The 24,438-nt window shown below is 34.0% G+C and overlaps 1 long non-coding RNA gene across 1 annotated transcript; it reads left to right on the forward strand.

Annotated features, from left to right (window-relative positions):
- The first annotated feature begins 22,463 nt into the window (after nt 1-22,463).
- Nucleotides 22,464-23,564, forward strand: LOC132602192 (uncharacterized). Its single transcript, XR_009567648.1, has 2 exons — nt 22,464-22,731; nt 23,284-23,564. It is a non-coding gene; the product is annotated as an uncharacterized LOC132602192 (long non-coding RNA).
- The last annotated feature ends 874 nt before the right edge of the window (nt 23,565-24,438 follow it).

Genomic DNA, 24,438 nt, shown 5'->3' on the forward strand with positions numbered 1-24,438 from the left:
CACAAAGAATAGGCTTTCCTGTCCCAAAACACAAACTCAGACTAGAAGTGCCACAAATATATCTCATAATCCACTTCACAGTATTCCAATGCTCTCTTCCCGGATTAGAAAGAAAACGGCTGACAACCCCAACGGCATGAGCAATATCAGGTCTTGTACAAATCATCGCATACATCAGACGGCCAACGGTTGAAGCATAAGGAACTTTCTTCATATCATCCTTCTCACCATCACTGGAAGGACACTGCTTCGTGCTCAATTTGAAGTGCATAGCTAAAGGTGTTTTGACAACCTTAGCTTTATCCATGTTGAATTTGCGAAGTACTTTATGAATGTACTTCTCTTATGATAACCACAACTTCTTGGCCTTTCTGTCACGAACAATCTGCATGCCAAGAATCTGCCTTGGGGGTCCCAAGTATTTCATGGCAAAATACTTATTCAACTCTTGCTTCAACTTCTGAATTCTACAAGCATTCTAACCAACAACAAGCATATCATCAACATAAAGCAATAGAATGATAAAGTCACCATCAGAGAATTTTTGCACAAAAACACAATGATCTGAAGAAGTCTTCTTGAAGCCCTATTGACTCATAAAAGAGCCAAACTTCCTATACCACTGCCTGGGAGCTTGTTTTAAACCATACAAGCTCTTCTTCAATTTGCAAACATAATTCTCTTTACCCTTGACACAAACATAATTCTCTTTACCCTTGACTTCAAAACCTTCTGGCTGCTCCATATAAATTTCTTCATCTAAGTCACCATGGAGAAAAGCTGTTTTAACATCCATTTGCTCAACCTCTAAATCTAGACTTGCAGCGCAGCCCAGAACAACCTGAATGGATGGCATCTTCACAACTGGATAAAAGATTTCATCAAAATCAACTCCCTTCTTCTGATTAAAACCCTTGATAACCAATCTAGCCTTGTACCGTGGAACTCGGTTGCCATCTTCATGTTTCACCCTAAAAACCCTTTTGTTTTTTCAAAGCTTTTCTATCTTTAGGAAGCTTAACCAGATCAAATGTATGATTATCATGCAAGGATTTAATCTCATCTTGCATAGCATCAAACTACCTTTCTTTTTCTTCACTATCCATGGCCTTATCAAAACTTTCAGGTTCTCCCCCATCAGTCAAGAGTACAAACTCATTGGGAGAATAACGAGATGAAGGTACTTTCTCTCTAATAGATCTTCTGAAAGAACTCTCTGGAGCATCAATAGCAGCTAGTTGCTGGCCAACCACATCATCTTCCACTGGAGCATCAACAACATCATGCTGGTCATTCTGAACATGATAACTATCTTCATTACCAACTTGATCTTCATTATTTTGAAGATTTTCTTCAGGTGCAATAGTCACAGGAACTGGATTAACATCAACTAAAATTGCTCTGAGAATCAACCTTCTCAGCTTTGTCAAAATCTTTAATTGTCTGGTCTTCAAAGAACACAACATCACGGCTTCTAACAAGTTTCTTCTCAACTGGATCATAGAAACGATAGCCAAATTCGTCTTGACCATAACCAATGAAGATACACTGCCTAGTTTTAACTTCTAGCTTTGACCTCTCATCCTTAGGAACATGCACAAAGGCCTTACACCCGAAGACTCTCAGATGAGCATAAGAGACATCTTTACCAAAGCAAACTCTGTCAGGGACATCACCATCCAAAGCACCAGTATGAGATAATTGATAACATAAGCAGCAGCATTAAGTGCTTCTGCCCAAAAAGAATCTGGCAGTTTAGCATCATGAAAGCAAACATCTAACCTTCTCAACTAGAGTTCTGTTCATCCTCTCTGCTAGACTATTTAACTGTGGAGTCTTTGGAGGAGTTTTCTGATGCCGAATACCCTACTGTTTACAGTAATTATCAAAGGGACCAATGTATTCACCATCATTTTCTGAGCGGATGCATTTTAGTTTCTTCCCTGTCTGTCTCTTAACCAAGGCCTGAAAAGTCTTGAACACATCAAGTACTTAATCCTTGGACTTCAAAGGAAATACCCAGAGTTTGCGAGAATGATCATCAATAAAAGTCACAAAGTAAAGTGCACCACCACGAGAGCTTACTTTAAAAGGACCACACAAATCAGAATGTACTAAATCCAGCAAATCCAGCTTTCTTGAAGGTGAATGACTCTGAAAAGAAACTCTTTTCTGTTTCCCAGCTAAGCAATGAACACATCTCTTTAACTTTTCTTGTTTCACTCCAGAAATCAAATTCTTCTTAGCCAAATTATCAATCCCCTTCTTGCTCATATGACTCAGCCTTCTATGCCATAATTCTGATGAAGTATCATTCTCCACTAAATTTACTGAGTCACTACAAATGGAGCCCTGAAATAAGTACAAGTTAGATATCTTGTTACCTCGAGCCACAATCATTGAACCTTTAAGAAGCTTCCATAGGCCACCACCAATGGTTTAATCAACACCATCATCATCAAGCTTTCCTACAGAAATTAAATTCAGACGAACATCTGGAGCATACTTGACATTGTTAAGAACTAACCTCGAACCGTTCTTACTTTTCAAGCAAACTGTGCCAAGTAAAGTACCTCAACCTCACTATCATTGCCCATTCGTAGATTTTCAAAATTACGCTGAGTATAAGAAGAAAATAATTCCTTCTTTGGCATGACATGAGAAGTGGCACCTGAATCCACAAACCAGTTAGAATCATCACAAACAAGATTGATATTATTTTTACCACAAGCAACAAGAAGATCATTTTCAGCAACAACAGCAACACGATTTTCATCATCGCCTTCTTTCTTTTGCCTTTTCTGGTCTCTCTTAAACTTGTAGCAATGTTTCTTAATGTGCCCTTTCAAGTGACGATAGTCACATGTAAGATTCTTGTACCTGGAGGATCTTGACTTTCTTCTACTTTTGCCTCTGTCATTCTGACCTCTGAAGTTACTTCTCCCCTGTCTTCAGTAACCAAAATATCGGAGTGTGAAGTTGAAGAAGACGAAGCTTGAGATCTTCTTCTCATCTCTTCATTTAAAACACCACTCGTAGAATATTCCATAGTTACACCATCACTGGGAGCAGAATTAGTCAAAGAAACTCGAAGGGTTTCCCATGAGTCTAGCAAAGTATTAAGAAGCCAAAGTCCCTGTATTTCTTCATCAAACTTGACACCCATTCCAGACAGCTGATCAAGGACACCCTGAAAATCTTTGATATGATCAGAAATAGGGCTGCCCTCTTTGTATCTAATATTCATCAACTGTTTCAGTAGGAACAACTTATTATTGCCAGTTTCCGAAGCATAAAGTGTCTCGAGCTTTTCCCACAAGCTTTTAGCATTTGTCTCATTCACAATATGATTTCGAACATTATCTTCAACCTATGGCCTGATATAGCCACAAACTTGTAAGTGCTCAAATTCCCACTCTTCATCTTTAATAGACTCGGGTTTCTTAGAAGCAAACACAGGTAAATGCAATTTCTTGACAAATAGAAGATCTTTCATCTTGCTTTTCCAAATATGGTAATTACTGCCATTTAAATAAACCATCTTGCTCATATTTGCCTCCATCATTCAAATAGACAATCAACACAACCAAATACAACCACAAGCTCTGACACCACTTTGTTGGGAAGAAACAAGCAATAACCAAATTGCACGACGAGGGAACAGCGGAAGAAATACCCAAGTCGAAACTTCCCACACTATTTGAACCAAGAGAAGACAATAAACACTAGCACAAATGGAAATCTAGGCAGTAGCTATACCAACAATAAAATAGCAAAGCAATAAAAAATAAATCGAATGGAAGAGACACCAAATTTACGTGGTAAAACCCCTTCAAGGTGAAGAGGAAACATCAACGGGACCTCCAGCCCACAAAAGCTCCACTATAAACAACAAGAGTTACAACAATATTCTCCAAATGGCTACAACAATAAATCCAAGCACGGAGCAACAATACATAAAGGATAGCACCAAAACTAGCGAAGAAAGGAGAGAAATTACCCCCAAAAATGAGCTAGTGTTCGTACTCGAAAACTAGAGCTACACGCTACAAAATCCGATCTCCACCGTTGAAATAGAAGAACCAGATGTTTAGAATCTCCAGTTCAACTTTCAGCACGATCCAACGGTTAACGAATCGGAAAATGTAATTTAAGTGGACTGCTGTAGCAGAAAATTTCTGGACCAAAATCTGTTTTCTCTCTCACGTTTTTCTCTCTATATGGCTGCTATAAATTCACTCTTGTATTGTGAAAATAAGACCTAAATTGATCCTATATATAGAGGAATTTTTGGGCAAAAGTGGTCTGGTCCAAATTAGATTGGGTTTTATTAATCCAATTCTACATAGGAAGGGAAAACCCAAAAACCTAACAAGTAATGGAATTTGGAACACTACTGCATAGTTTGTTAGTACTGTAATTTGCTTATGACTGTTATTTATTTCCTTTATGATTATGTTTTAGAATTATTGTTTAGTTAGGATATCTTACTAGCTTCCAGTTAGGAGTCTCATTAGCTGCTGTAACTTTATTTAGTCAGCCTTCTGCTTTAAATAATACAATGCAATCTTTCCAGCACGTCTGAAGTATTCGTAGAAGGAACTGCTTATTACTAACAGGAACCTACCTATGTACTCGTGGGAGTGTTGGATCCATTTCTTTGTAAATTGTTTCTTGGAAAATGGCCTCGTCAATGTCTTTTTTTCTCATTTTCTTATTACAATTGATTGTGTCTGCGCACTTTTTGGCTTGGCATGCAAGGCCAAAAGGGAAATCATATGTGCAAGCTAGAAACATATTTCTTTCTAGCTAGTGTGAACATTATGGAAACAAAATCAGATATCATACATAAATTAACCAAAAAAGATTTGTTCCTCGGAATCAGACACTAAAATAGTGGCTTTCTCCAGCTTTTATTCCTTTCGATTCTTATGAATCTAACTTTAACTAAGACCAATTTTCCAAAAACTGACTCAAAAGCAAAACTTTTTTATAAAGCTACCCACCTAGATAACTTTTTCTCACTGGCCACTCATGTTTCTTCAAGCTTTGGTCTCTTCAATTTTTAGTGCCTTTTTTTTTTCTTGTTTTTATTCCCCATTTCATTCATCTTTAATTTCTACACCTAATTTTCTAAAGCTATCTTTTTTATAACATTATTTTAGATTTATAGTTTTTCCACATTGTGTTGAATTTGTATAGCGGTTCGGATCCACCTACTTATTCTTCACGACACTAATTCTCAAACATATCACTAACTTGTTCGTTATGAATCTATAATATATATATATAATAACATTAGTAATTAGACCACGTCTTGTTTACTTTATTGATCATCCAATCAACCAAGCACAAAAGTCTTTTTATAAGTAGTAATCTACAATCCTAACTTACTAGTAATCTACAACTCAAAACCTTTTTGACTAAGAGTCTGTTTGAATTAACTTTTTTAAGTTGAAGACATGAATATTGAATACCTATACCTTCACTAGTAATATTGTACGTTTTGAGCCTATGCCTTTTTAATTTAAAACGCGTCATTAAATTCTAAAAGTTCACTAAATTCTTAAGTGAGTGAAAGGTTTGAATCCATGATAAAAAACAATATGTGTACATGAACCTTGAGGTTGGCATATTGCAATAACAAGAAGTATGCTTGATAATGTATACGCTGTAAGACTAAGCGTCATTAGTAAGGATTGCTTATATTATATCACTACTAGAAATAGAGGTTTTCTCCACTTACATTTAATGGGAAATTTGTGTTATGAAACATGATTTTTCTACCTCATTCCTACCGAACCAGCTCATTGGGAAAACGCATTGTGGGAAACAGGTTCCCATTGAAATGCTGGAAGACTTTCTAATTTTTTCGGGTGAAAACACAACTATTTAGGTTTTTTCCACCGACATTTAGTGATAATAGCCACTGAATATTTTTCAATGGAAAAATAGTGATTTTTTAATAGTGTATAAACCCTTAATTCCTATTCCGATACGTAAAACATTTCCTTTAGTATATGTGCTTGTATATAGGGGTGTACAAAGTAAACCGACAAACCACACCAAACTGTTAAACCGAGTCAAACCGAGAAAAAAACCTGACTAGTAATTTGGTTTGACTTGGTTTGGTGTTGAAAAAAAAAAAACCCGACCATAATTGGTTTGGTTTGGTTTTAACTAAAAAAAGTCAAACCAAACCAAACTAACCCGACATTACATGTATTCAATTTTTAAAATATTTTATACATAAAAATATTTATTTGTAATGTACTCTATAAATATTTCTTAAATTTTTTCGTAGTTTTTTATCTATTATCATATTATTCAAGCTTGAACTTAGAATTTTGAATGTCAATAAGTTTTATATCCTATAGATGTTAGTAACTCAAATAAAGTCCGAACTAAAACCAACTCAACACTAATGCTAACAAAAGAAATTCAATTTACCACTAGGAATGACAATAATGTTGGATATCGATTCTTTAGTTTTGTATCATTGATTTAGAGAGTGAAAATACAAAACTTAAGTGTTTTTTCTTTGTCATGTAATTAATATTTATTTAGCCATTCTTATTTTTGCATGACTTAGTATTTTTTAGATTATGGTCATTTTCTTTATGGCTTATTAATTAGCAATATTTATTTTAACCGATTTTGTTAGCTTTTGTTGAATATTTTAATACAACGTCATCACTCTTCTCACATTTTGTGTTATTTTCTTAAGAAACACCTTAATTATATAGTTGTATCTTATCAGGACTAAAGAAATATTTGAAGTAAAAGTTATATGTTTTGTATTAAGATTATTTCGAATAAAAACCGAAAAAACCCGAGAAAACCCAAGGTTGAAACCTGAATTTTATTGATTTGGTTTAGTGTATAAATTTAAAAACCCGACGCAATTGGTTTGATTTGGTGTTTAAAAAATTCAAACCAACCCGGTGCATGCAGACCCCTACTTGTATACATGCAGGCTGAATGGTCGACACCCTATATATGTACATCAGGACTCAGGAAGATTCAGGCATTACGCTCTTCGTTTCTTACATGTTTTTAGAGAGAGAAATAGAATAATGGGGCAGTAAGTAACTAGATTAAACAATCGTGCGACTACAAAAAAATATTGATAATCTGTTCATTGGACTACTCTTAAAAAGTCATTTGGTCGACAAATTCCACAAGAAAAATGGGAAGAATAAAACGATCTTGATAAAGAGATGACGCTAAGCTTTTGAAAAAACGACAACGAATGACATTCAAATTTATTTATGATTAACTTGAGGTTAATGAAAATACATTTAAATAATGTTCGAATTACATTCAAATTTATTTATGATTAACTTGAGGTTAATGAAAATACATTTAAATAATGTTCGCATTTTATGCCAATAGCAATTTGATTAGTGATATGACTCATATTTACTTAATAAAGTTAAATAATGTTCTCATTTTATGTCAATTGCAATTTGATTAGTGATATGACTCATACTTAATAAAGTCCAAAAGACGAGCTGTTTATTTTTAAGAGCTAGTACTAGTATAAAACAAGTATTGAGATAAATTAATGGTAATTAATTATTGTGTCTATAGAAAATATTGAATAGATAAAGGAAGACAGATAGGTAGAGTGTTAGGTTTAATAGTTTGAAACTCTTGGGACAAAAATCCGGACTATAATTGGCATGACTTTTGGATTCCCTTTCTTCTTTCTTTATAATGAATTGACACAAAAAAATATACTAATACTAAATTATAATAACTTTGAATGTGGTACAATAAGCACGCAACAAAATGAGCTAGGCATTCTAAAAAAGTGTTACAGAGCAACCACTAGGAATATATATCCACTACTATAGTGGTGGAAATGTAAGCCATGTGTCATTTCATAACACTATATAAAGCAATATATAAATGGAATCTAATTGCTGCTAGTGCACACTTGTCACAAATACACATTTTGCATTCGAGTATACTAATGATGGTATAGTTTTTATTGGAGCTTTCACACGATTATTCAGGCGTGTAAAATTATATTGGCTTACCTGTTTATAAACTTGTTCACTAAGAAATTACATTAACATTATTTTGTCGATCGCCGTGTTTTGATGTATAAGATTCATATCTCATAATCATATACCTCGAAGGTATACAAGAATAGTTGAATCACAATATTTTTTACTATTAATTTACAATGTGTGAATGGTATATCTCAAATATATTCAACATATATAATACCTTCTAACTATTTTGCAAATATTTTTCTCTCAATAGGTATAAAATATAATAGTTTTAAAAATAAGTATTTTAGAATAAACCTTTTCTCTGTAAGGGCAGTCCCGCTAATTTCCCTTTTCTTTTTTATAATCAACAAGGATAGAGAAGCAACATGTCAACTAATAACAAAATCCCGGTAAGAAGCGCTTCTCCAAGAAATGAGCTCTACGCGGAGCAAATTTGAATATAGTCGGACTCCAATGCGAATACCGGACACCGGGTAGAAAACTAAAAAAAAAAAATACAAAATCCATTGGAGTTATATCTCGACGCCTTGCTCATGATTCTTAAATGTTTATTTCTTACTTGCTAATTAGTCTCTTAATGTTCTTTCTTACTTTTTGTGACATGTTTGCTTCTAATAGTCACACCTTTATAATGCAAAACCTAGATACAAATTTTGCGTCAATCATTTTTTTTTTTTTTGATTTTTCTATTTAGTGCCCGGTATCCGTATTGGGGCTTGACTAAATTTGAATTTACATTGGAAAATTCCTCATTGGTCTATAAAGCACTTCTTAGCAATGGCAACTGAGTATCCAGTGGGGGTCAAACTCGAGATTTCTGAGTAAGGATGAATGAGTACTCCGTAAACAAAATGTTTTTTTTTCTCGAAAAAGAAAGAGAAAAAGAAGAAACAAACACAAATTTAAGATAGATTCTATGATTGCTGACTTTGATACTTTTTCTTTAGTATGATACGATGTGAAAATATTGAGTTGTCCAGAAAAAATTTCTGTCCGGCAATAAGTATCACTTTATGACAGTTTTCTGTTTTTACCATTTACCATAAAATTTTACATTAAAAAGAAAATCAAATGAAGGAAAAGATTATAATATTTTCTATTTTTCTCGTCTTTTTCCCGAGTCGTGGGCTAATTGACTTTGGACCATCCACTAAAGAAGAATTAGGTTGGTGCAAAATGTCATAATTAAATTCATTGAAACAATATCTTCATTGGCATTACTGGCATTAAAACTATTCATCTCCAAGCTAAGTTGGTTGATAATCTCATCCATTCTTTTGAATGATTAAATTCACACTGTTCAGCCTTAAAATTAACTGCGTATTAATTCACTTTACAGTAACTAGCGCGTCGATGGGTTGTTGCTTAAAGTCATGGAGGAATTAATAACGTGGGAATTAGTTATGCAGATGTTATTATTGTTGGTGTGCAAACAAAGTACCACATTGATAGCTAAAGAGAAAAAAGAGTTACTTATTGGTGTTGGATACTTTTAATGGTGTGAGGTCTTCTGGGGAAAATCATGTGGGTTTGGCCCATAGCGGATAATATCACATCATATTAAGAGTATCTTTGGGCCGTTTTAGCCCAACAACTGATATCAGAGCCAACGGTTTGGCGGCACATGTATGAAGATGGCAGAATTTGGCGTGGACCCGGCTTAGTGCCTTTGCCCGTCTATGGGCCAATTTACGGCCTTTGCCCATAGCTTTGAAGACTCATACACAGGCTTTGGACTTCGATGACCGTAAATACTCTGACGATGTGGGTGATACACAGACATGTTAAATCTCTGACCTGTGAATTATAGTAATGAGCCATGGCGCAGTGTGACATGGGTCCTGCTTAGTGCCTTTGCCCTTCTATGGGCCAGTGAATTATGGTAATGAGCCATGGCGAAGTGTGACATGGGTCCGGCTCAGTGCCTTTGCCCATCTATGGGCCAGTTTACGACCTTTACCCATAGCTTTGAAGACGCATACACAGCCTTTGGGCTTCTGTGACCGTAAATACTCTGATAATGTGGGTGGCTCACAGACATGTTGAATCTCTGACTCGTGAATTATGGTAATGAGGGGGAGATTGTTAGGTGTGCGAACAAAGTACCATAGTGGTAGCTGGAAAAAAAAATAGCTACTTATAAGGTGTTTGATACATTTAATGGTGTGAAGCCTTTTGGGAAAAAGCGTATGTGCTTGGCTCAAAGTGGACAATATCACATCATGTTAAGAGTATCTTTGAGCCGTTTTAGCCCAACAACTAATGCAGGGTTATGTATGTATTAATAATGTAAGGATTAGTTTTGGGTTTAGTTATACATGGTTTAGTTATTTTATGTGTTAATTAATTCATCTTCAACCTTTTATAAATAATACTTATATTTCCTCGTAACTCATACATACATGTATTAGTTATGGGAAAAAAAAAACATAAACCAAATATTGTATAGGCAATGTTGTGTTTTATGTGGAACACAGAAAAAACCAACCAAATATTAAATAACTTATGCTTCCCATTTGTATAACCAAACAATGTCTTAAATAAAACTACTAATTTTACTACATGAATAACTCCTTTCTAACCAGCCAACAAACGAAACGCGAATTAATGGGATAAAGCATAAAATTATTCACTTAACTTTGATATGACTAGTTATTAATGCGAGTTATCTCAATGAAGATTTTGCAATAACGAGTTAATGATATTGACAACCAACTTAATTTGGTCTAATAAATAATCCAGTTCACTTTTGTGTTCATAATCCTTATTTATAAAATTTTAAATTAAATAAATAATTATACAAAAATAATAACAGTAAAATACTTTAAAACATACATTTGTTTTTTTATCTTTATAAAAGATAAATTAATTTGTCATTGATTGTTTCACTCTAAAAGTTGGTCTCAATAAATGATGGTATATTCTAACGCTCTAAATTGCTCAACGTAACCATAGGTATCAACTTTTTCCATTAATTCTGATTTTGGATACATAATATATACAGCACCAAGAAAAGGAATAGAAAGGAAAAAAAAAAAAAAAAACAAGATTAAGAAGAGGAGAGGATGTCCTTTCATGGAATGCGAAGCTAACTTTCAAATATCTTTTAATTTGATAGATCTGACATTTTAATTATATTCTTATCAACACGAAATCAATATTAAGTGGAAGGGAGACCATACATAAAGGAAAGTTATAGCCAATGAAGAAAAGGAAAATTGGGAAATAACAGTGCAAACCATATTTACAATGACATGTCAATTTTCATAATAATGCTATATCAAGATTGTGGACTCTATTTATTTTCAATATTGGTTTTAGTTCTGTCAGAGTTATATATATACTCCCTCCATCCTAAAATAAGTGTCACCTTAGCAAAAGTTACGCCCATCAAGAAATCAATAAATACAATGTGGAGTTTACTGAACTACCTCTATTTATTAAATATATTTTTTTTAGAATTCAACATTCATATTAAAGATGGCTACTTCTTTGATGCTAAGGACATAGTTGGAAACATTTGCCAATTTTTGTCTTGAATTCCTAATATGAAACTTATTTTGAAACAAACTTTTTTTGCTAAGATAAAACTTATTTTGGCATGGAGAGAGTACCATATTAGTGAATAACTAACACATTTGAAGAGATATGTAAGGTAACTTTACCTATATTTTTAAGGTGTTAGAATATCCTATATTGATTGAGGAGATACAATAATGTCTCCTTATATGGTGTTAAACAATTCTCAGTACTTCATGAGTTAGTTTTAAAGTTGAGTTGCACTCAAGATCTATTTATTACAATGTGATATCGAAACTAAACATATCACTATTTTTGGTTTATGCAAATTTTTAATTAGACTCCTGTTTTATGTTGTTCATGCTCTAAATATCCGATGCTTGCAGCTTTGCATAGTCCAACATATTGGTTGAAGAAATGAATTTTTGTCTTCTTATATGATTTCTCTAAATCCTTACATCCATAAGCTAATTTTTAGAGTTTTTTTTAATAAAAAAATTAATATGCTAATAGGAATGGAGCCTACACTACATGAAAGTATCGAAATGGCAATAGCTCTTTTGGCAACAAAAATAATATAGTTGGCAAAATTTAATATTTGACAACAACTTAGCTTTATTGTTGGCATATATGAAGAATCTTTTAAAAATAAACTTTTTTTTGTTGCCAAACAATTTAATTTTATTACCATAGTATTGACTATTGTTGCAAAAAGTACTTTTGGCAATAACAAAAAGGTTATTGCACGCCGTTGCAATAATAGCCTATACAAAAAGTTTATGCAGCAACAAAAAAAATGTTATTGCCAAAAGTATTTTTTGCAACAATAGTCTATCTATGGCAACAAAAATATTTTTGTTGGCAAATGTCTTCTTTCTTGCTACTAGATGATTTTATTAATAATTTCCAAAACATCAAATATGAAAGCTACATCATGTTCAAAGTTTGAGCTAGCTAATGAGAAAATAAAAAAATACAACAAGATTAAACTTCTGTATGATCTCTGCTTGCGTCAGACCTATGTTATAGTTGTTCTCCTTTGACAGATCAAATGAGATCAGCAACCAAATCCGCATGAGTGCTGCAATCATTTTGAACTGTTTTGCTCTAACTCTCACTGATGGCCAGTACTGTGCCTTGTCCATGTTGGGTATCCTTCTCCCAAGAGGAGATGAGTCGGCAAATGAGTAGAATTCAGCTCTCTCTTCAGTAGGCTAGATTTGCCAAAAAAAAAAATTGGAGTTGAATTACATCAAAAGGATATTTTCTTAATATAAGGTATCGACTTGAATATTTTATATTCTTTCGCAAGTTCCATTTTTCCCACAAATCGAAACCTTCTTTTTTTTTTTTTTTTTTTTTTTTTTGAAAAATCTTGAAATATCATAACTCTAGTTGACCTAAGGATAAGTTTCCAACAAACTGTGGATTCGATTTTCAATCGACCAATATTGTACTAGCTTGGTAGGATCAATTGCATGATTGGACTTTGGCCTCAATTTTCCCAATAGAAATCTCTCTAATAATTGGTTTTTTGTCAGATCCGCTATTAGAAGATTGGCTACTTTTTACCATAAATGCAGGGTGGAAAAACATAATATATGTTGCATTTTATTTTGTTTTCTCGTCTTTTCCTCCAAGTTTTTTAATGCAAACAAGAAATGAAGTCAAAATAATAATGATAATATGTTGGCAAATTGCATAGGAAGTGGCCTATGATTTTTAGTGGTCTGAGCAATAATAAAGGCAATTGTATTTTGAAAGGGGTGACACGTATTGTGCATATATTCAAGCAAAGTGGGGTTGCCAAAAAACAAGATGCTGCTGACTTGAATTCCAATTTCTCCAAAGAGTCCTTAGACATCATGACTGCAAATATGACTAAGAAAAGACATAAAATGATGATAGGTCAAATGGGATGATCGGGACATGATTTGGTCCCAAATCTAAAGTATAACTAACCACAACTATATATTAGTGGACAATTGTAAAAATAAAAAAATAAAAACTAGTATGATGTCATCTTCTCTTCACTGTTCTTTTCTTTTCTTAGTAAGATGGGGAAGGTTAGTGTAAGAGAAAGGTAAAGATCTCTAAATTAAGTGTTCGATCAGTAGAATGTAAACAGGTTTGCCGGGAGAAGAATAGCTCTTCAATTTGATCTTGTTAATCAAATAATTGAATTTTTGACGAGAAGTAAGCCATTATTTAAATCAATTTATCAAAATAATACATTTTTTTGAAAATTTACAGAACTAGAATAAACATATTCCGCAGTAACGTATTAGGCATTATTTTATTCAAAAATCTAACAGGCAAAAAAGTTAGTGGTTGACGGTGTTAATAAAAGATAATACGTACTTGTGAGTAACGTTTTATCCTTAATAAGTCACTGAGAGTAACGACTCTAAGAATCCAGGCACGGACAACTTTTGTACGAAATCTGACGTTACTTGATTTTAAAGTCGTAACCCAGAGTAACGACTTCAGGCTAAAACGTAACTGATAGTAACGTTTCTACAGAGACCCAGTGAGCGATTTTAATCATTTGATTTCGAAAGAATGAGATATATAGGTCACTTTTATTATAGCTATCTTAATTGCAAACCAATTAGTAAAACGAGCTGTCCATTTGATGATGAGTTCATAACGCTGAGATTTAAAATCATAGCCCCGCCTATGTTTAGAACATATTATGTATATGGTTTTTGAGAGTGTTCCTTTAATATGAAAGTTTATACACTTTAGAAATTTTTACGGTGAATGTGGTCTTAGTTATAGATATTTAAGAAAATTTGTCCAATCAATTACAGATGTAGACAAAAAACTCAATTTTTAGCATAAGAATTTTTATTGGTTTAATAGGTATGACATCTTGCTTATATACATCACATAAAACTGCATGTACGTTATCAGTACATATTTTATCGTTAGAAATGTAATTTGCTTTAAAATTATGATGACAATTGATATCTCATGTTTCAGCTATGAAACACATCTAATATATACTTATGAAGATTATAATGTGGGTCTTTTAAAATTCACTCCGATTCAATTTATGTATTTTCTTTTAAATTCACTTTTTGTATTTAATACTATTTTTTTGTTTCAGCATATAACATAAGAAATATTGTAATATCTTTATTAAAACCACAAAATTTATAAGCTTTTTTATTTTCTTAAAATTTCTCATCTAATTAAATTAATACAAATAAAATTAAATATGATGTATATATATATATATATATATAATTTTTAGCCTGCACTGTCATAATTCATTGGATGACAATGATCGATCTCATTCTTTTGAAATCAAAATATTAAACTCAGCTCACTGGATCATTGTAGAAACGTTACTGTCGGTTACGTTTTAGCCTGAATTCGTAACTTTGGATTACGACTTTAATCAATCATTGTCAAATTTCGTACAAAAGTTGTTCGTGCCTGAATTCTTAGAGCTGTTACTCTCAATTATGTATTAAGGGTAAAACGTTACTCACAAGTACGTATTATCCTTTAACACCGTCAACCACTAACTTTTTTGCCCGTTAAATTTTTTGAATAAAATAATGTCTAATATATTACTGCGGAATACGCTTATTCTAGTTCTATAAATTTTCATAAAAACGTATTGTCACTACAACATTAGACATCTCTAGCTACGGATTCTCAGCTATGAATTTGAAAATCGTGGCTAATACTTAACAATAGCCACAAAAACTAAAATTTCATGGCTAATTACAATTTCGTAAAATTTCTTAGCTACAAAACTCACATGGCAAAGCTAATTCCTCATTTTTGCTATAGTTTCCAACCATCGTGGCAATAATTACCCAAGTAGCTATGAATCTATTGCTACAATAAAACGTCGTAGCTAAATCGCATGTTTTTGCCACTTGTTTGAAGTTACTATAGCAATAGCGATCTTATAGCCACAAAAAATTACTTGAAACAAAATATTATAGCTAAATAGATATTTTTGTTTCAAGTTATAAAAATTTGTGGCAATAATTACCCAAATAGCTACAAATTTATTGCTATAATAAAAAGTCGTAGCTAAATCGTATGTTTTTGCTTTGAAATTACTGTAGCAATAGTAATCTTATAGCCACAAAAATTACTTGAAAATTTTTTTTATAGCTAAAAAGATATTTTTTGCTTTTAGCTATAAAAATATGTGGCAATAACTATCCTAATAGCTACAAACTTATTGCTACAATAAATTTTCATAACAAATAATATGTTTTTGCCACATATTTGAAGTTATTGTAGCAACAGTGATTTTTTAGCCACAAAAATTTACTTGAAATAAAATAATATAGTTAAATTGATATTTTTGCTTCAAGTTGTAAAGATCAGTGGCAATAATTAGATTATACAAACCTCTTCATAAAATTTTATAGCTAAATATAAGTTTTTGTTATGCATTTAAAGTTATTAATGCTAAATATGTTATGTCATGTTATAAAAAAGTAGCAATAGTTGGATAACAGCTACAATTATTTTGTAAGACCAAATGATATATCCGCAAAATCATAAAGACAATAAGTTTTCATGGCAAGTATAACTTTTCTTCGTGCACTTGAAGTTGCTATACAACAACAACAACAACAACCCAGTGCAATCCCACATCGTGGGGTCTGGGGAGGGTAGAGTGTACGCAGACCTTACTCCTACCAAGGTAGGATGGCTGTTTCCGAAAGACCCTCGGCTCAATAAAAGCATAAAAAGAAGTCAGATAAAAGGTTAAAAGATTCGGATAAGAGATTCAAAGCGATATGGAAATGAAATAATGCAAGCGACACAGATAACACAGGATAATCAAAGCACAGGAAATAACAGATAATAGCAGAAATCGGAGCAGATAACACAGGATAATCAAAGCACAGGAAATAACAGATAATAACAGAAATCGGAGCACAAGAAATTATATTGCAATAATGCGACTACTAATAAGAACGGATAACGAGACTATCTACTAGCCTTCTACCCCAATTTGGGTCCTCCAAACCCTCCTATCTAAGGTCATGTCCTCGGTAAGCTGTAGTTGCGCCATGTCGTGTCTAATTACCTCTCCCCAATACTTCTTCGGCCTACCTCTACCTCGTCTGAAACCATCCATGGCCAACCTCTCACACCTCCACACTGGGACATCTGTGTCTCTCCTCTTCACATGCCCAAACCATCTCAATCTCGCTTCTCGCATCTTGTCTTCCACTGAGGCCACCCCTACCTTATCCCGAATATCCTCATTCCTAATCCTGTCCCTCCTGGTGTGGCCACACATCCATCTCAACATTCTCATCTCGACAACTTTCATCTTTTGAATGTGAGAGATCTTAACTGGCCAACACTCCACCCCATACAGCATAGTCGGTCTAACCACCACTTTGTAGAACTTGCCCTTAAGTTTTGGTGGCACCTTCTTGTCACATAACACTCCGGAAGCAAGCCTCCATTTCATCCACCTTGCCCCAATACGATGTGTGACATCATCGTCAATCTCCCCGCTGCCTTGCACAATAGACCCAAGATACTTGAAACTACTTTTCTTCTGGATGGCCTGGGTACCAAGCCTTACTTCCAAGTCAGCCTCCTGGGGTGCTTCACTGAACTTACACTCCAAGTACTCTATCTTGGTCCTACTCAGCTTAAACCCTTTAGACTCCAAAGTATGTCTCCAACACTCCAGCTTAGCGTTAACTCCGCTACGAGTCTCGTCAATCAGGACTATGTCTGCGAAAAGCATATACCAAGGCACCTCACCTTGAATTTGCCGTGTCAATCCATCCATCACCAAGGCAAATAAAAACGGACTAAGAGCTGATCCTTGATGCAACCCCATCACAACTAGAAAGTGCTCTGAGTCTCCTCCTACTGCCCTCACCCTGGTTTTGGATCCCTCATACATGTCCTTGATCACCCTAATGTACGCCACAGGTACACTTTTAGCCTCCAAGCATTTCCATAGGATCTGTCTAGGAACTTTGTCATAAGCCTTTTCTAGGTCGATGAATACCATGTGTAAGTCCCTCTTCCTCTCCCTATACTGCTCCACCAACCTTCTCATAAGATGGATGGCTTCTGTAGTTGAACGTCCCGGCATGAATCCGAACTGGTTTTCTGAAATAGACACACCTCTCCTCACCCTCATCTCCACCACCCTTTCCCACACTTTCATAGTATGGCTTAGCAGCTTGATACCTCTATAGTTATTGCAACTCTGGATATCTCCCTTATTCTTGTATAGAGGGATCATTACACTCGCCCTCCATTCTTCGGGCATCAATGCCGTCTTAAAGATGGCATTAAACAACCTAGTCAGCCACTCCAAACCTGCCGGGCCCGCGCTCTTCCAGAATTCCCCAGGAATCTCGTCAGGTCCGGTCGCTCTTCCCCTACGTATCCTACGAACATCACTCTTAACCTCGTCAACCTTAATACTCCTGCAATAGCCAAAATCGCGACGCCTTCCTGTATGTTCTAAATCACCCAACACAATGTCTCTGTCCCTTTCTTCATTCAAGAGTTTGGAGAAGTATGACTGCCATCTCTGTCTAATGAGAGTCTCCTCTAGCAATACTTTGCCATGCTCGTCCTTGATGCATTTTACTTGATCCACATCACGTGCCTTTCTCTCCCTCGCCTTGGCTAGCCTGAACAATTTCTGGTCCCCTCCTTTCTCTTCTAGTTCAGCATACATACGTTCAAAAGCTGCCGTTTTTGCTGTCGAAACCGCCAACTTCGCCTCCTTCCTCACCATCTTATAAAGTTCTGTATTCGTCCACTTCTCCACCTCATCCTTGCTTTCTATCAACTTCGCATACGCCACTGTCTTTGCTTCCACCTTCCCTTGAACTTTTCCATTCCACCACCAGTCCCCTCGATGCTGACCACGACTACCTGTCGAGACCCCCAACACTTCCCTTGCTACCACCCTAATGCAACTAGCCGTCTTATCCCACATACTGGTCGCATCCCCACTGCTATCCCAGGCCCCCATATCCTTCAATTTCTCTCCCATCTCCAGGGCACTAATAGTGGTCAAACTCCCTCATCTGATCCTAGGTCGGTCCTCCACGACCCTCTTCTTCCTCGTTATCTTGATCGCTAAATCCATCACCAAGAGCTTATGTCGGGTTGTAAGATATTCGCTCGGAATGACCTTACAATCCTTGCACAGACCTTTATCATCCTTCCTAAGGAGTAAAAAGTCTATTTGAGTCTTAGCCACCGAACTACGAAAGGTTACCAAGTGTTCCTCCTTCTTTGGAAAACTCGAATTGGCTATCACCAACCCAAAAGCTCTTGCAAAATCCAAAAGTGAGACTCCTTCTCCATTCCTGTCCCCGAAGCCAAAGCCTCCATGCACATCATCATAACCTCCCGAAATAGGTCCGATGTGTCCATTGAAATCACCTCTCACGAATAGCTTCTCAGTAGGCGGTATGCCTCCCACTAATTCGTCCAAATCCTCCCAAAAGCGCTTCTTCTCCTCGTCGCCTAAGCCCGCTTGCGGCGCATATACACTAATAATGTTCAAAGTGAGTCCTTCAACGACCACCTTAATCGACATCATCTTATCAGTGACTCTCCTAACCTCTACCACCTGATCCCTTAATTCACTATCTACTAAAATGCCCACCCCATTTCTATACTTCGACCTACCAGAGAACCACAGCTTATACCCGTCTACCTCCTTAGCTTTAGGACCTACCCATTTGGTCTCTTGGATACAAGCTATATTAGTCTTCCTCTTCTTAAGAATCTTAACTAGCTCTATGGACTTCCCCGTTAACGTTCCAATGTTCCAAGATCCTACTCTCAACCTAGACGTTCCTTTAACCCACTTACCCCTCCTAATCCTCGCCCCCGTCCCCGAACGAGAACATGACCCTAGTCTACCATCACTAAGCAAAGCCACGAAAATGAGTATGAACTAATAAACTATTCAAAAGTCTAAAGTTAGCAAAAAATGTAACTACAAGTGTATGGACAAATAATGGATATGGCAACCGGAGGTACCAACTCCAGTTGAAATGAACCTGATCGCCGCCGGAAAACACTGTTCAACGTCCGAGTACTGTTCACTGTTCACTGCCGGAGTTACTGTTCACTGTTCGCTGCCGGAATTATTCTCACAGAGACCTGAAACAGGAGCAGAGAAGAGGGGGACAAGAAAAGAAAAAGAAAAAAGAAAAAAAGGAGAGAAAGAGAGGGCTGGCCGGAAAATGGTGCCGGAAAAAGTCTCCGGCGATGACGCAGCTGTGTTCTGGCAGCGCCAGGAGCAGCTAAAAAAGGGGAAAATGAGAAGAGAAGAAGAAAAGGAAAGAGTGAAAAAAAAGTAGATCTGGCCGGAAAAGTAGCCGGCGTTACCTGGTCGCCGGAGTTACCTGGGCAGTGGTGCGGTCTGGTCGCCTGACGGGGTGGCGGGTGGGGTGGGAGGAGGGAGGGAGGAGATGTTACCGTTGGAGATCAGAGGAGAGAGAAAGCAGAGGAGAGAGAAAGCAGAGAGAGAAAGATGAAGAGAGAGGATAATGTGCACTTATGTGATCTTGAAGTTGCTATCATATCATATAATATTATTTTAATCAGAAAAATTTATTGAACAAATATTTTTGCTTTGGTTATAAAAATCATGATAGTAATTTATCTACCAACAATGGTTGTGGTGTAGTGGTTGGTACTACTCCATCCTTAACCAAGGTCTCGAGTTCGAGCCCCCTTGAGTACGGAACCACCATTGTTGGGGAGTGCTTTGCCTCCCAGTGTGGGACTACCCGACACGAATCCGGATTAGTCGGGCCCCAATACGAGTATTGGACATCAGATGAGAAACCAAAAAAAAAAAATTAGAGAAATTATTTATAGTTCTCTTATATCTAAAGGCTTATTTTTATAAAATTACTCATATTATGAAAACTTTAATAATTTGTAGAGAGATTTATGTATGTGTGGGCCTTAGTTATTTTAAATAAGTACTTAGAATAATTTAATATATTAAAACACTTATATTTAAATAAATACTTTATACGGAAGAATTTTGTGGTAATGTTAGTACATTTAATTTTGACAAATGACCACAAGTTCTAAATACTTAGAGGAACACGCGAACTACAAAATTTAAACACCTATAAGCTCGTGTTTGATTACATTGTAAAATTATTTATATTTATTTAATATAGACAAATAAAAAAAGTTACAATGGGCTTGGTCCTTTTCAAGTTTAATAATTTATTCATTATCATATAACTCATTGCCCATTTATAAGATCATAACTATTACATCATAATTTATATCAAATATAGTATTACTTGTAAGAATCAACAAATTTAAGCACCTATTTAAATTTATTTAATTAAATTTGAATATCTTATTATATCACATTTAAACAAGTATGTGCTTGTATCTAATTATATTCAATTTAAATAAGCATACAAGTGATTGAGGTATAATATATTATAATTTTAATAAATTGATACACAACAACAACAACAACATACCAAGTGTAGTTTCATAAGTGGAGTTTGAGAGAGTAGAGTGTACACAGACCTTACCTCTACCGTGGTAGGTACAGAACTTGTTTTCGATAGACCCTTGGCTCAAAGAAAGCATATCAATTTCAATAACTTGATAATTATGATAAATCTAAGCAAATATTAAAATTAATAATTTAATATAATTAATCTAGGAGCATATGACCCAACAAACGATTTTATTCGTATAAAACAATATTACATGTCAGTTTTAATATTAATTAATTTAAAAAATTATGTAATTATAATCATCCCTAAATTAGCGAATTTAATCTTTGTTGATATTTTATTAAATTATGTGATACTTGAAAGATATATTTTAGAATGTCATTTTTCATAAAAAGAGTTAATTTGTTCTATTCTATTTATTGTGACTTATATTTTTACAATTCTTTTTCGGTTAATTACATTAAACACTCCTATAATATGATTCGGTTTCGGATTCATTCCTTTTATTTTAAATCAAACAGTTATACCCGTTATATTATATAAATACTACACTTACAATCCCTATGAGGTATATTCGAAACTAAATATTTGAATATAATTATTAAAAATTAAATTAAATTTACAAATAAGAAGTATTTATGTATTTATTTTTAAAGAAATTTAATAGAGAAGATAAGCGTTCTTTTTAATATCTTTATTCAAGCATTTGATTAAATAGAGAATACACATATATATTCTGAAACATGTATCTTTCGAACTTATAAATAAGAAAAGAACACTGATTACTTAATAAGATATTAGTCATAAGAAATTTAATAGAGAAGATAAGTCTTCTTTTTAATATCTTTATTCAAGCATTTGATTAAATAGAGAATACACATATGTATTCTGAAACATGTATCTTTCGAACTTATAAATAAGAAAAGAACACTGATTACTTAATAAGATATTCGACTAATACTAATAACTTTCCTACAATTTAAACATGCAACTTATTTTCATTTATTTTAATTATAATATTTTATTATATAGGAATTTCTCATCTTTATTTTTTTTTAGTTTATTTATTTATTCTTCCACTTCAATATATCTTAAAATTACATAAAAAAAAAACTTTTCATTTATAATTCTAATTAGTCTTTGAATAATTATATTTTATTATACTTAGTTTTGGATAAACCTCATAATGAGTGCAAGTGGAGAATTTCCGTGATATAGTTAGTCTAAGTATTTTATTTTAAAATACAAAAGGTATATTTGAACTGAATTGTATTACATGAGTGTTTAGTGTAATTAACCCTTCTTCTTTTTTAATAGGCAATTTTTTTAAACTATAACTGTTAGTACATTTATAGTGTTTGTATACAAAAAGTTAAAGAAAATATAAAACAAGAATAGGATGCAAGGCCAAGCGGCCAAGTCCAATCCCCAAAACCAAAGCCCTTAAATCCTTTTCATCCCCAGCCGTCACACACCTCACCCGCTTCCCCCTTTGCTTCGTCAATCAATATAATTTGTAGTTGTTCTTTTAATTTTCTTTCCTCACCAGTTGTTGTTCACAAGTACTTTACTTTCTTCTTTAAGTTGCTATAACAGTAGACATTGAAGCAGTTGTCTTAGTTATTTATATATCATCGATTTGAGGTGAGCAATGGTGATTCCATTTTATCTTGAGAGTGAAGTCATGTGAAGTCGATGACAAGGTAAGTTGAGATTTTTATTTTTGAATGTTGTGGACAAAGTTGATTTTTTTTATTTTTTTTTTGTTATACATACCACTAGTAGAAGCTAAGTTAGTCTATGGTTGTGTCGTATAAATATTTATGTTTCAGAAATTGTTCAACAGTTATAATGTAGTTAAAATCAAATGCTTATTATTATTGTAAATGTTAATATCTGTTCGGCAGGTTTTCTTGTTATGGATCTATAATTCTTCCATGAAGGATAATGTAGTAAGGTATATATGCTTGTTCCTTGATTAATACTTTGTTAAAAAAACGCTTTTAGTTTAAACGATTGAATTGCTTGGAGCTTGCGATCCATTTTAAGATTATTGAGTTTCATTATCTTACAAAAATTGGTCATATAGAAATGTTAAGAAGATTTTAGTAAAGATAATGCTTTTCTATAAAATATATGATCATATGTACCTGTTAAAGTTTTTTTTTTTGGGAACATCTACATGTTAAAGTTATATACATGATACAATTATTTTTATGCTTTTTGGTATAAATTTGCTTTATTGAAATTGACAGGCAAATTTGTGGAATTATTGAAGCAACAATGATAAGTGATCGATTGATCAAGCTACTATACAATTAGAGACAATGAAAAAAGGAGAAGACTATGCAGCTTTGTATCTCATGCAAGACACTCCATTGTAATTGTTATCATAGAAAAATTATGTATTGCAAATATTTTGAAATTTAACTATGTAATTATGTGTAACTTGACCCATTTGGAATCTATTTTTTTTTTATTTTTTGCTACATTATAGAAATTCTTGAGTTAAATATGCTTATGGCGTATTCTTCAATTTGTGGCAATGGAGTTTGTGTGATCATAGCTAAACCTCTATATAAGTGCCAAAAATATGGTTATACGTTTTCACCTTTCATAGCAAAACTAAAAAGAATTGGCTATAATTTTATGTATTTTGTGGCAAAAAGAATGAATTCTTAGCTATGTACAAAAATGTTTGTGGCAAATACTTCAATTCATTTGCTACGAATTTCGAACTCGTAGCTAAATATAAATATTATTGCCACGAGACTAAAATATAAAATAGCTACAAAGTTTGAATTTTCGTAGCAAACAAATTAAGTGTTTTGCCACGATGAATTTTCATAGCAAACAAATTAAGTCTTTTGCCACAATAGAATATATTGTGGCTACAATATAAGATTGCTACAAATTTTATTTGTTGTGGCACTACAACCAAAAATATTTCATAGCAATAAGTATTAGTCCTTAGCCACGGACCATGTAAAGTTTTTAGCTAACTTTTAGCTACGAATGCTATGGCAAAAAAATTTGTAGCTAAAGTGTTTAGCCACAAAAAATTTCATATTTAGCTACAATGTATTTCGTAGCTATATGTACTCTGTGTTGTAGTGTATTTTGGTGAATTGGTTTAAATAATGGCTTACTTCAATCGTAAATTTGGGAAGTAACATGTCACGTTATAGGCTTTCCACTCTATTGTGTAGAGTAGTAAAGATTTTAGGGCACTGATTTAGAGAGAATCATGAACTCAAACTTTGGGGAAATGAATTTGTATTGAGTTACTAAAATCTGTGAACTGTACAGAGTAGTATATATAAGTTGGCAACTGACCTATCTAACTTGTACAACTGTCTGCAGTTGGCCTTATTTAATTGCTTCCACTAACTAACAAATTAACAAACTAA

The sequence above is a fragment of the Lycium barbarum genome, chromosome 7 (genome assembly GCF_019175385.1).
Source record: "Lycium barbarum isolate Lr01 chromosome 7, ASM1917538v2, whole genome shotgun sequence".
NCBI classification, from domain to species: Eukaryota; Viridiplantae; Streptophyta; class Magnoliopsida; order Solanales; family Solanaceae; genus Lycium; species Lycium barbarum.